Here is a 14,445-nt window from a genome sequence, read left to right as displayed (position 1 = left end):
CTTAGTCCCATCCTGTACTCCCTGTTCACCCACAACTGCCTGGCCAAACACGACTCAACCCCATCATTAAGTTTGATGACGACAACGATGAGACAGCCTATAGGGAGGAGGTCAGAGCCCTGGCAGTGTGGTGCCAGGACAACAACCTCTCTCTCAAGACAAAGGAGCTGATCGTGGACTACAGGAAAGGCGGACCAAACAGGCCCACATTAGCATCGACGGGGCTGTAGTGGAGTGGGTCGAGAGTTTTGAGTTCCTTGGTGTCCACATCACCAACGAACTATCATGGTCCAAACACACCAAGACAGTCGTGAAGAGGGCACGACAACACCTTTTCCCCAAAGGAGACTGAAAGGTTTTGGCATGGGTCCCCAGATCATCCAAAAGTTCGACAGCTGCATCATCGAGAGCATCCTGACCGGTTTCATCACCGCCTGGTATGGCAACTGCTCGGCATCTGACCGTAAGGCACTACAGAGGGTAATGCATACGGCCCAGTACATCACTGTGGCCAAGCTTCCTGCCATCCAGGATCTTTGTACTAGGTGGTGTCAGAGGAAATTTCCAAAAATTGTCATAGACTGTTTTCTCTGCTTCCGCACAACCAAGCGGTACCGGAGCGCCAAGTCTAGGACCAAAAGGCTCCTTAATACCTTCTACCGCCAAGCCATAAGACTGCTGAACAATTAATCAAATGGCCACCGGACTATTTACATTAACACCCCCCTTCCCCTCTGTTTGTTTTGTACCCTGCTGCTACTCACTGTTTATTATCTATGCATAGTCACTTCAACCCTATCTACATGTACAAATTACCTCAACTAACCTGTAGCCCTGCACATAGACTCGGTACCAGTACCCCCTGTATATAGGCTCGTTATTGTTATTTTATTGTTACTTTTTGATTTTTTTCTTTCGTTTATTTGGTTAATATTTTCTTAACTCTTGAACTGCACTGTTGGTTAAGGGCTTGTAAGTAAGCATTTCACGGTAAGGTCTACACTTGTATTCGGCGCATGTGACAAAAAGATTTATGAATGTTACATTGACATGGATACAACATTCATAACACATTCATTCAACATCATTCATCAGGGTTCTTCAAAATAAAAGTACATTTTCATGATATTACAAAAAGTGTTAGTGAACCAGTTAGTTGATGGTGTTACTGATGGGGTGGGTGGGGTCAAGCCCTGGTCTCCTGCGCACCATAAGATTTTGTTAGCCTGATGAATAATTTTTTTCATTTTTCATTTAACCTTTATTTAACTAGACAGGTCAGTTAAGAACAAATGCTTATTTACAATGACGGCCTACCCCGGCCAAATTCGGACAACGCTGGACCAATTCAAATCATATTAAATCAAATTTTATTGGTCACATACACATGGTTATCAGATGTTATTGCGAGTGTTTACCGAAATACTTGTGCTTCTAGTTCCGACAGTGCAGTATTATCTAACAAGTAATCTAACAATTCCACAACAACTACCTAATACACACAAATCTAAGTAAAGGAATGGAATAATAATACATAGAAATATATGGATGAGCGATGACCGAGCGGCATAGCCAAGATGCAATAGATGATATAAACATACAGTATATACATATGGGATGAGTGATGCAAGATATGTAAACATTATTAAAGTGGTCATTATTAAAGTGATTAGTGATCTATTGTGCACAGCTCTATGGGACTCCCAATCACGGTCAGATGTGATACAGCCTGGAATCAAACCAGGGGCTGTAGTGATGCCTCTTGCACTGAGATGCAGTGCCTTAGACCTTGGGAGCCCCAATAATAAATATTAGTTTGTGTAGCTAATACAAGTCTTCAGGTCTCAGCTTAGAATGTTGACTACCACATTACAATGGAAAACAATTGCTCAGGTGCCATCCACACCTGGATTCAAATAGTATTTGAAATCTTAAAAAAACTTTGAGCCTGCCTGGAGTGCCCGATGGGCAGGTGTGGTTTGTACTTTCAGGACTATTCCATTGCTTCCACTGCAATAGGCAAGTTCAATTCAGCACAGCTATCTTATGTATTTGAACGATACTACACCCAGGGCTGGTGCCATCCCCTACTGCCATTGTGACCTTGAGCAATACATGTTATGAATTACCCCTTCTGTAACACTTTACTTGACACCCAGTGTCATAACACGTTACGACTCGGTCATATCCATGTAATAATATGTTATAACAGCTTACAAAAATTGTCATAACCTGTTATAACATGGTCATATAACTGTCATGTCATAAACTTCGTCGTCTGAGGAGGAGAAATCATCGGACCAATATGCAGCGGTTAAGGTGCTCATCTTCTTTTTATTTAGAAGGGAAAAAAGAATACTCATACAAAACAAACGACGAAAAACAGTCCTGTAAGGTGCTCAGACTATACAAGGAAACATCCACCCACAAACACAAGTGAAAACAAACACACTTAAATATGGCCTCCAATCAATCACTTACAGTATAGTTAATGTGGTCTATCGCTTTTCTACGAGAAAAATGGCATAAAAATTGATTTTAAACAGTGGTTGACATGCTTCGAAGTACGGTAATGGAATATTTAGAATTTTTTTGTCACGAATTGCGCCATGCGCGCGACCCTTCTTTACCATTTCGGATAGTGTCTGGAACGCACGAACAAAACGCCGCTATTCGGATATAACGATGGATTATTTTGGACCAAGCCAACATTTGTTATTGAAGTAGCAGTCCTGGGAGTACATTCTGACGAAGACAACAAAAGGTAATCAAACTTTTATAATAGTAAATATGATTATGGTGAGTGCTAAACTTGCCGGGTGTCTAAATAGCTAGCCCGTGATGCCTGGGCTATGTACTTAGAATATTGCAAAATGTGCTTTCACCAAAAAGCTATTTTAAAATCGGACATATCGAGTGCATAGAGGTCTGTATCTATAATTCTTAAAATAATTGTTATGCTTTTTGTGAACGTTTATCGTGAGTAATTTAGTAAAATGTTAGCGAATTCCCCGGAAGTTTGCGGGGAATTTGCTAGTTCTGAACGTCACATGCTAATGTAAAAAGCTGGTTGTTGATATAAATATGAACTTGATTGAACAAAACATGCATGTATTGTATGACATAATGTCCTAGGTGTGTCATCTGATGAAGATCATCAAAGGTTAGTGCTGCATTTAGCTGTCTTCCGGTGTTTTTGTGACATTATATGCTAGCTTGAAAAATGGGTGTCTGATTATTTCTGGCTTGGTACTCTGCTGACATAATCTAATGTTTTGCTTTCGCTGTAAAGCCTTTTTGAAATCGGACAGTGTGGTTAGATAAAGGAGAGTCTTGTCTTTAAAATGCTGTGAAATAGTCATATGTTTGAAAAATTGAATATTGGATTTTTGAGGAATTTGTAATTCGCGCCACGCCTATCATTGGATATTGGAGCAGGTGTTCCGCTAGTGGAACGTCTAGATGTAAGAAGTTAACAGATCTCATATGGCAGGCAAAAACCTGAGAAGATTCCTTACAGGAAGTGGCCTGTCTGACAAGTTGTTGTTCATCTTGGCTCTTTTTATTGAAGACTGAGGATCTTTGCTGTAACGTGACACTTCCTACGGCTCCCATAGGCTCTCAGAGCCCGGGAAAAAGCTGAATGATATCGAGGCAGCCCCAGGCTGAAACACATTTACGCTTTTGGCAAGTGGCCGATCAGAGGACAATGGTCTTAGGCGCGTGCACGAGTCGACCCCATGCCTTATTTTCTTTCCTCTTTTTACCTAAACGCAGATTCCCGGTCGGAATATTATCGCTTTTTTTTCGAGAAAAATGCCATAAAAATTTATTTTAAACAGCGGTTGACATGCTTCAAAGTACGGTAATGGAATATTTTGAATTTTTTTGTCACAAAATGCGCCATGCTCGTCACCCTTATTTACCCTTTCGGATAGTGTCTTGAACGCACGAACAAAACGCCACTATTTGGATATAACAATGGATTATTTGGGACCAAACAACATTTGTTATTGAAGTAGAAGTCCTGGGAGTGCATTCTGACGAAGAACAGCAAAGGTAACAACATTTTTCTTATAGTAAATCTGACTTTGGTGAGTGCTAAACTTGCTGGGTGTCTAAATAGCTAGCCCTGTGATGCCGGGCTATCTACTGAGAATATTGCAAAATGTGCTTTCACCGAAAAGCTATTTTAAAATCGGACATATCGAGTGCATAGAGGAGTTCTGTATCTATAATTCTTAAAATAATTGTTATGCTTTTTGTGAACGTTTATCGTGAGTAATTTAGTAAATTCACCGGCAGTGTTCGGTGGGAATGCTAGTCACATGCTAGTCACATGCTAATGTAAAAAGATGGTTTTTGATATAAATATGAACTTGATTGAACAAAACATGCATGTATTGTATAACATAATGTCCTAGGGTTGTCATCTGATGAAGATCATCAAAGGTTAGTGCTGCATTTAGCTGCAATAGCTCCGTTTTGTTCGTGCGTTCAGGTCACAATCCGAAGGGTGACACGCGAGCGCATTGCGTGACAAAAATGTTCTAAATATTCCATTACCGTACTTAGAAGCATGTCAAACGCTGTTTAAAATCAATTTTTATGCTGTTTTTCGCGCAAAATAGCAATAATATTCCAACCGGGCGACGTTGTATTCATTCAAAGGCTGAAAGAAAAAAATTGAGTCATCTCGTGGACGCGCATCTCCAGTGTCACTGTTCCCAGCCTGACCACTCACAAAAACTCCTTCTGTTTTTCGCACAGAGACTGCAGACATTACACTGGTCTTGTCTTTAAAATGCTGTAAAATAGTCATATGTTTGAAAAATTGAAGTTTTTGTATTTTTGAGGAATTTGTAATTCGCGCCACGCCTATCATTGGATATTGGAGCAGGTGTTCCGCTAGCGGAACGTCTAGATGTAAGAGGTTAACTCAACATAGAAACAGTTTACCTAGACTAAACATAGAATTACATAAACAAGGAACAGTTCCCAAAAACCCCGGAATACATAAATCAAATGCCCTTTTAGAAAAAACACCACCCCGAACCACATAAACCAAATACCCTCTGCCACGTCCTGACCAAACTACAATAACAATTAATCCTTATACTGGCCAGGATGTGACAATGTGCTTTCTCTGTAAATCTATTTTAAAATCTGACACAGCGGTTGCATCCAGGAGTAGTCCATCTATAATTCTTTAAATAATTGTTATATATTTTGTCAACGTTTATGATGAGTATTTTTGTAAATTGATGTGCACATTCACTGGACGTTTTGGTGGGAATACATTTTCTGTACATCACGCGCCAATGTAAAATGCTGTTTTTGGATATAAATCTGAACTTTATCGAACAAAACATACATGTATTGTGTAACATAATGTCCTAGGAGTGTCATCTGATGAAGATCGTCAAAGGTTAGTGCTTCATTTAGCTGTGTTTTGGGTTTTATTGACACATGTCCTTGCTTGGAAAATGGCTGTGTGATTATTTTTGTCTATGTACTCTCCTAACATAATCGAATGTTTTGCTTTCGCTGTAAAGCCTTTTTGAAATCGGACAATGTGGTTACATCAAGGAGAAGTGTATCTTTAAAAGGGTGTAAAATAGTTGTATGTTTGAGCAAGTTGAATTATGACATTTTGTTGTTTTTGAATTTGCCGCCCTGATATTTCACTGGCTGTGTCCCGCAGGTGGGACGCTAGTCCCACCTAGCCCATAGAAGTTAATTGAAATGCATACCAGGTGACTACCTCATGAAGCTGGTTGAGAAAATGCCAAGAGTGTGCAAAGCTATCATCAAGGTAAAGGGTGGCTACTTTGAAGAATCTCATATATAAAGTATATTTTGATTTGTTTCACAATTTTTGGGTTACTTCAAGATTCAATTTCTGTTATTTCATAGTTTTGATGTTTTCACTTCTATAATACAATGTAGAAAATAGTAAAAATAAAGAAAAACCCTTGTATGAGGTGTGTCCAAACTTTTCACTTGTACTATATGTCAAAACAGGTGTAAATATACGGGTCATGACAGTCTTAGGACCATATTATAACAGGTTATGACAAGTTATGTCAGCTGTTATAATATATTTTGACATGGTTATGTAAAGTGTTACACATCCCCCTCCCCCCCACCCCGGACTGATGTCACTCTCATGACTGTGCCACGACAGTGTTTTGAAGTGTTATCCTATCAAGTATCCATGCCCCGAATCCGTCAGTCAGTCAAACCGCTTAACAGCATGAAAAACGATGCCACTTGATAGTGAAACATCGAAGCACTCACAGTCCTCCCGGTATTTACTTAAAACCTTCCAACATTTTCTGAGCCGTAATCTGTATTATCCTTCACTTCTGAAAGGTAACAGGAATCCCTAACTAAATGCTAATCCTCATCACATACAGTGTGTTTATCTTTCTTCTGACAGCTTTGTGCCTGTGAATCTCCATCTCTAATGCCATGCTGCCGGGTGTATTGTCTGTGTGGATAGATCAGAATCCTCAGGTATTATAAGTGGAAAAGGGAAAATAAGGGATTAACAACTAAGCGTTGGTTGAAATTTCATTGTAATAAAGAGACAATGCAAAGTTGTAAGATAAAGAGAACAAACACAGGAACATCTGAAGAGGTCAAAAGTCATTTCCTCTTAAGTGAAAGTAATCTTAGAGTTCACTGTTTGATAGATGTAACAATCTTCTCTACCATACAGAAAAAGTTAACATGTTAAATGTTAGAACTGTTCAACTCCTTTTCAATTTTGGTACATGTGCACAACGCAACAAGGCATAGCTTAAAACATGAAAGCCCATCATAACATATTAATCCGGTTTTCTAATTTTGCCAATATCAAAGGAACAACTTAATTGGAGTACGGGAGTTGAAAGAGATGTTTGGACTTCTTTTAGCTATCTGCGAAAGGAATCGACATATACATATTTACACCAATGAAAAAAAAAATTGAAGATGTTTCAATCAACTCAAGGCCCAGGGAGGAGGCTGTAGATAGCGCTAGGGGGGGAAACACTATAATATCCCCTGCTGTTTCTACTCTCTAAATTAGCACAAGCACTGCGTGACAAGAACAGACCAAAGGGGTATCCTACGAAGCAGGTTTGAGGAGTTTATTAACGAGGTAAGTTTGATCAACTCTGAGTTCAACTCAGGATAACCAGTCATACGAAAGCAGCTCAAGTTTTAGCCAGATAAATGTCTATGGCAGCAAATCCTTCAGAACTAACCTGCTCAGGGGCAAGCTAACTCACGGCTATCTCCATTTATCCTCAATGAAATGACTGAGCCACGAGTCGAGAACCAGTGAAATCAGATTCCCTTCCTCTTGCAAAAATCGCGTCATCATCCCTTTCATTTGACTGATTTAATTATTTTATTTTGGGGGAAAAAATGTAATGTTCAAATATATCACGTAACACATTTAGTAATGACAGAAAAAAATGTCAACTTCATGCAATGTAACAATTTTCTATGACTTTAAAAAAATACTGATAGGAGTGAGAAAACGGTGCTTGTGCACTGATAAGCACACCAAAGACCACATTAACTATACTGTAAGTGATTTCGGCAGAAATTAGAGGCAGGCAGACGAGAAATATCCACTGTCGTAGTACAGATGAAGCCTGAGCTGGATTGGGAAGTAAACTGAAGCTGGGTAGCTTTAGAAAACCCTGAGTAGATCTAGCTTACTTTGTAGGATATCCCTCAAGTCAACCCACTTGTTTCCATGTATACTGAACATAAATATAAACGCACCATGTATTGTTGGTCCCATGTTTCATGAGCTGAAATATAACATCCCAGAAATGTTTCATACGCACTTAAAGTGTATTTCTCTCAAATTGTGTGCACAAATGTGTTTACATCCCTGTTAGTGAGCATTTCTCATTTGCCAAGATAATCCATCCACCTGGCAGATGTGGCATATCAATAAGCTGATTAAACAACATGATCATAACACAGGTGCACCTTGTGCTGGGGACAATAAAAGGCCACTCTGAAATGTGCAGTTTTGTCACACAAGACAATGCCACAGATGTTTCAAGTTTTGAAGGAGTGTGCAATCGGCATGCAAACTGCAGGAATGTCCACCAGAGCTGTTGCCAGAGAAGGTAATGTTCATTTCTCTACCATAAGCCGCCTCCAAAGTTGTTTTAGAGAATTTGTCAGTACGTCCAACTGGGCTCACAAGCACAGACCACGTGTAACCACGCCAACCCAGGAACTCCACATCTGGCTTCTTACCTGCGGGATCGTCTGAGACCAGCCACCCGGACAGCTGGTGAAACTGAGGAGTTTTTATGTCTGTAATAAAGTCCCTGCCCAGTCATGTGAAGTACATAGATTAGGGCCTAATGAATTTATTTCAATTGACTGATTTCCTTATTTGAACTGTAGCTCAGTAAAATCATTGAAATTGTTGCATGTTGTGTTTATATTTTTACACAAAGCCAAACAGTGATTGAGCATTTAAAAATATATTTAACGCTGCCTGTGGTGATTCAGAAGATGGAATCTTTTCTCCGAAAAGTAAATATCCATTTACTCCCGCCAATAAGAGTTCATATCAATTCATCATGTGTAGCTACATCAACCTTCCCAGGGTCCTACAGCAAGAGACGCTGTGAATCTGATATGCAACCTGTATCAATACATTTCACAGAGCTTTATTCCAGTATATAGGATATCAATCATCTGTGTACATCAGCAAAAATATACATTTTTTACATTTTTGTGATGTATCTTTTTCTTACTTGCAGTAGTGGGAAAAAACATTGACACTCAAATGTATCGGTGAGACTGGCCTAGTAAATATGTAACATTTACCTTGTTAATTAATAATAACCTAGATGTATCCCTTGTTTGGGCAGAGTAAACACAAATCTATCTAAACACAAACAACAAAGAATTGAGCTGGTTATCAAGTTGATCATTCCTGAAAAACAGTGTCATTGATGGAAATTGTGTGTCAAGCATGGTTTATAGGACAGAATTCCCTCTTGTCGAGAATCAATGGTCCTTTACACAGGTAATGACCCCGGTGCCTCTAAATGCTTGCAGGCTAAACAATAAACTGGACTACCATGACTCAGGATATGACCCAGATGCAGACACAGGAGGCGGATAGTACAGTTCACAGATGATTTATTGAAAACACGGGGTAGGCAAAGGGCAGGTCGAGGACAGGCATGGGTTCGTGATCAGGTCAGAGTCAGGCAGGTACAGGACGGCAGGCAGGCGCGCGGTCGGGGCAGGCAGAGGTTGTCAGGGCAGGCAGAAGTTTGTAATTAGGTCAGAGTCAGGCAGGTACAGGACGGCAGGCAGGCTAAGGGTCAGCGCAGGCAGAATAGTCAGAACCGGGGAAAACTAGGAAAACAGACTAGAGAAATAGGAAGACGGGAAAGCACACTGGTAAACCTGACAAAACAAGACAAACTGGCAACAGACAAACAGAGAACACAGGTATAAATACACAGGGGATAATGGGAAGATGGGTGACACCTGGAGGGTGGTGGAGACAAGCACAAAGACAGGTGAAACAGATCAGGGTGTGACACTGGCCTGTTGAACATCGAGGTAAAAAATTGAAAATCTCTCTCAGGGATGAGAACCAAAGTACCTTTTTTTCTATGCCTTTTTTTGCTACAATCCAATTTCATTGAATTCTGGCCAAATATTTCACTCATCACACATGAAACCCAAATTAAAACCAATTTAAATTACAGGTTGTAATGCAACAAAATAGGAACAACTCCAAGGGGCATGAATACCTTTGCAAGGCACTGTATATAGATCCCTTTTCAGTACACAACACACTGACTTCAGGCAGAGATGTGAGCCCATTTTGGACACAGAAAGGCTGGCCATCATCTGTGCACATTCAACATAGCCTACATTTAAATAGTTATTACTTCTAAACAAACAACAAACTTGGGGGGTTTTCATACACTGTAAATGTTGTTTTGATTATTGCTTGAACAGTCACTAAGATCATATTTGGTGGTGATCTTTGCAAAATGCATATTTTGGAAGCTAGCATTCATTGACACTCTTGGAATGTTAACACTCATTGACATAGGCTGTAACAAAAGCTAGCCAGAGAACCACTTTACTGGTTGAAGTTGAAGTGTTTATTAAGTACAATGCAGTTGATTTTTGATGATTACACAAACATTATATTAAACAGGACAATCATACGAGTCTTAAAATCCAATTATAATCCAAAAGTAGTGTGAAATGCATTCATAAGAAACATGTAAATGGTAGCTTTCTTTGCTGGCAGTCATGAGAACTCCCCCATGTGTGTTCTGCCACCAAATTTGCGCATGTGGCAATATTTGCAAACACAGAAAGGTGTCTATATCTGTCCCAGGGGAGTCTGAACACCCCCCCCCCCCCCAGCACTGATCTGAAATCACATGATGGGTGAATGTGATATGGTGGAGAAGGGTGCTTTCACTTGTCCAGTTGTTTCAGATCAGTGTAGATTAAGTAAAGCAGACAAGCAACTTTTGACAAGCTAGAGGCACGGGCACATTGCTAAATTCATAGAGAGGAACTAGGGTGGTGTGATGGAATAGAGTAAAGCATCCTAATTCTGTCAATTACTGCCCTCTGGTGGGGGAGGTTCAAATGTCCCTTACAGAGTGCCGATGTCACACTTTCCTTTATCCTCTTACGCAGTACATAAGAAAGTATTGAATGATTTTCATATCAATGCACCTGTAAGTAGTGATGAAAATGAATAGCATAGCTCAATGCTGACCGTCTCATCCAAATATCTAATCTGAAAAGTTGTCCTTGGGAGACTTTTAATTCAAGATGGTTTACGAAACAGTACTTTACATGTCATTTAAGCCCAAGAATGAGGCCCAAAAAAAAAGATCTTAAATTATAAACAGTAATTTCCGTCCCTGCTTATCATTCACAGATTAGTTAGTAATAGAGAAGTGGTCGGAAAAATATGATCCTTGGGAAAGAGATAGGAAAGAGTGCATCTCAGAGGATAGTATGAGAACGTCCTTGCAATTGCGAGCTCAGGTCAAAGGCCAAACACTATCATCATTACAGCATAACCACCCAGTGAGTCACTGCAGAGTGAATCTGTTCTTAAAATCTATTGTATGACTGTCACTGCCTGAATTGTATTGGCTCTGATTTATTTGTGAATTTAACAGTATGGTTCCACTGGCGTACCGGACACACTCGTAAGGCGGGGAGGCCCACGAGCTCTGGGGTCTCATGTGCCTTTCATCAGTCTATTTTCGTAAATGTAATACATTTCACCCACCCTCCAGAAAGTCATTCAAAAACATATTTTTTTGTCACTTTCAGGAATGTTACTGAAAAGGTGCCCAAGGCCTTGAAAAATAAAAATGTAACTGATTGAAAGTAGGTGGATATCAATGAACAAATGCCGTGGTCAAGGCTACTGCTGCGCCAGTGCAATGAGGGTCCGTGCAATCCTGGTTCCTTGGGACGTCACTACCCCATTGAAGTTGAAATTTAAAATGGTTAGGGTAAGGGTTATGGTTAAGGTTTAGGGTAGGGACGTCCCAAGGATTCCCGATAGCACTGACCATGTAATGAGTGGAGCTTACTCAGGTGTTCAAAAGCTCATATCAGACTGTTGACCGAGAGCCTAATGTTTTTTTTTAGCTAGTTCTAGTTTAGAAAACAATCTCTCCTTAGAAGTGACAGTTACAGGGATGGTAAAAACAGCTTGATTGCAGTAGCAACATCAGGGAAACTGGGAAGAATTGAGTGGTGCTTCAAATACAGCAGTTTTGTTCTGCAACATTTTAATTGAGCCTCTCATTCTCATAGGGCTCCTGGGTGGCGCAGTGGTCTAAGGCAATGCATCTCAGTGCTGGAGGCATCACTACAGACACCCTGGTTCAAATCCAGGCTGTATTACATCCAGCCATGTTATGGAGTCTCATAGGGCGGCGGACAATTGGCCCAGTGTCATCCAGGTTTGGCCGGTGTAGGCCGTCATTGTAAATACGAATTTGTTCTTAACTGACTTGCCTAGTTTAACCTCTATGGGACCGGCGGGACGAATTCGTAACAGCCAGTTCAATCCTGTGGTGCGATTTTCAAAACCTTTGAAATGCTATTACTTCAATTTCTCAAACATATGACTATTTTACAGCTATTTAAAGACAAGACTCTCGTTAATCTAACCACACTGTCCGATTTCAAAAAGGCTTTACAACGATTTTAAAATAGCTTTTCGGATGAAGCACATTTTGCAATATTCTGAGTAGATAGCCCGGCATCACAGGGCTAGCTATTTAGACACCCGGCAAGTTTAGCCTTCACCAAAATCCCATTTACTATAACAAAAATGGTCTTACCTTTCCTGTTCTTCGTCAGAATGCACTCCCAGGACTTCTACTTCAATAACAAATGTTGGTTTGGTCCCAAATAATCCATAGTTATATCCAAACAGCGGCGTTTTGTTCGTGCGTCCCAGACACTATCCGAAATGGTAAATAACGGTCGTGCGCATGGCGCATTTCGTGACAAAAAAATTCTAAATATTCCATTACCGTACTTCGAAGCATGTCAACCGCTGTTTAAAATCAATTTTTATGCCATTATTCTCGTAAAAAAGCGATAATATTCCGACCGGGAAACTGCAATTAGCTAAACAGCCGAAGGAAAATACTGCACGGGGTCGAATCGGGCACGCGCCTAATTCCATTGTCCTCTGATGGGCCACTTGGAAAAGGCGATAATGTGTTTCAGCCTGAGGCTGCCTCGTCATCATTCAGGTTTTTCCCGGGCTCTGAGAGCCTATTGGAGCCCTAGGAAATGTCACGTTACAGCTAAGATCCTGACTCTTCAATACACAGAAGCAAGAACAACAACACCTTGTCAGACAGGCCACTTCCTGCATGAAACCTTCTCAGGTTTTTGCCTGCCATAGGAGTTCTGTTATACTCACAGACACCATTCAAACAGTTTTAGAAAGTTTAGGGTGTTTTCTATCCAAAGCCAATAATTATATGCATATTCTAGTTACTGGGCAGGAGTCGTAACCAGATTAAATCGGGTACGTTTTTTATCCGGATGTGAAAATACTGCCCCCTAGCCCAAAGAAGTTAATATAGCTTAAATGAATAAAACATGCTCAGCTTCAATCTGAGGGTATTTTCATCCATATCGGGTGAACCTTTTAGAAATGACAGCACTTTGTGTACATATTCCCCCCATTTTAGGGGACCAAGAGTATTGGGACAAATTCACTTGTATTACAGTAGTCAAAAGTTAAACCTACAAATGAACTTGTTGGGCGACCCGACCAAATTCACATGGAAATGTGAGTTATAGATCTTTCATTCCCATTTAAAGCAAGTCTAAGAAGCGATAGATCTGCATGCTATTTCTATGCTTCCCGTTCTGAAGTTTCGTTTTTGCATCTTACTTTCGGTTTTGTACACCAGCTTCAAACAAATATTTTTGGTTATGGAAAATATATTTCAGAGGTAGATGGTACAATGATTCTCTACAAGATGACTGCTTGCTTTGTAACATAAACTGAAATTAGGCAAACTATTTGAATTTTAGCAAAGAGGAAATGGCGGACGGATTTCTGCATAGTATTAAGTATTTGGTCCCATATTCATAGCACGCAATGACTACATCAAGCTTACGACTTTATTAATTTGGTGGATGCATTTGCTGTTTGTTTTGTGTTTCAGATAATTTTGTGCCAAATAGAAATTAATAGTTAATAATGTATTGTGTCATTCTGGAGTCACTTTTATTGTAAATAAGAGTAGAATATGTTTGTAAACACTTCTACATTAATGTGGATGCTACCATGATTATGAATAATCCTGAATGAATCATGAATAATGATGAGTGAGAAAGTTACAGCGGCATAAATATCAAACCCCAAGACATGCTAACCTCTCACCATTACAATAACAGGGGAGGTTAGCATTTTTCGGGGGGAACGGTAGTAGCTATAGATAGAATGAAACAATCCCTGGTAAGCTAGTGTTTTGAGGGTAGACTGCATTATTTGGCATTAATGGACTGGTTTTACACACAACGTTCTATCCAAGCAGGGAGAGGTCATGAGGACGGCTCATGTCATGCAGGTTCAGGTAGGCTATACAGGACAGTTGTAACTTATGTTAAAAAAAAAGCATTTAGCTGATTAGTATGCTGTTGCATCGAAAATTAACTCCTACATTGCGGGGTTCCATAGAAACTGTGTAACGCCAGTATATGGCCCATGTACGTCAGTGATGTTCACAAAAGATATCACACAAAAGCAACTGGGTGGAATGGTAAGAGTTAGCTGTTTGTGTTAGCATAGCGATTGCTGCATTAGCCACGAGCCTGTTAGTTAGTTGTGAACACTCCTGTGTAAATGGCTGCGCTCATGCGGATAGCTCGTCT

Source organism: Salmo salar, chromosome 10 (assembly GCF_965601325.2).
Source record: "Salmo salar chromosome 10, fSalSal1, whole genome shotgun sequence".
In the NCBI taxonomy this organism is placed as follows: Eukaryota; Metazoa; Chordata; class Actinopteri; order Salmoniformes; family Salmonidae; genus Salmo; species Salmo salar.
The sequence above is the reverse complement of the archived record's forward strand: the minus strand, read 5'-3'. Positions refer to the sequence as shown.